Source organism: Vombatus ursinus, unplaced genomic scaffold (assembly GCF_900497805.2).
Source record: "Vombatus ursinus unplaced genomic scaffold, bare-nosed wombat genome assembly UNPS02015001.1, whole genome shotgun sequence".
Taxonomy (NCBI): domain Eukaryota; kingdom Metazoa; phylum Chordata; class Mammalia; order Diprotodontia; family Vombatidae; genus Vombatus; species Vombatus ursinus.
Window position 1 is genome coordinate 4,476 of NW_020954779.1, and position 609 is coordinate 5,084.

Consider the following 609-nt stretch of genomic DNA (forward strand, 5'->3'; position numbering starts at 1 on the left):
GCAGAGGCGGCCCCGGGATCCATTGGGAGCTGGCGCTGCAGGGAGCCTCTGTAGGAGGAGCAGCCTTCTTGGCTGGGTGGGTGGTCTACACGCACAAATATATACATATATATGGGAGAGGGGCAAGAAAGAAGGATGGCAAAGGGTGACGAGATGAGTGAAATCTACGAGCAAGTAGGAAAAGAAAACAGAAAAAGAAATAGTGGAATTAGCCAAGAAAGAGCAGGTCTGGTGGTTGGCCTCATCCCGGCCCAGAGGGGCGAGGACCCTGAGGGAGGGGGTGGGAAAAGCAGGGCTGAGCACAGGCCACAGGACCAGGCCAGGGCGGGCGCTTTGTGCTGGCAGTTTTAAATTTTCTCTGCCTCCCTCCCCTGCCCCTCCCCCAAATGGCATGCAATCTGATGTAGTTTCTACATATACATTCTTATTAAACATATTTTCACATTAGTCATGATGTAAAGAAGAATTTGAATGGAGGAACCATGAGAAGAAACAAACAAACAAAAAAAAATGAGAGAGAGAGAGACAGAGAGAGAGACAGAGAGTAAATAGTATGCTTTGATCAATAATCAGATGCTGTAGTTCTTTCTCTGGATATGGATAGTATTT

The 609-nt window shown here is 47.6% G+C and overlaps 1 pseudogene; it reads right to left on the reverse strand.

Moving 5' to 3' along the window:
• LOC114030739 overlaps positions 1–107 on the reverse strand; it is an 831-nt pseudogene extending 724 nt beyond the window's left edge.
• Positions 108–609: the final 502 nt, after the last annotated feature.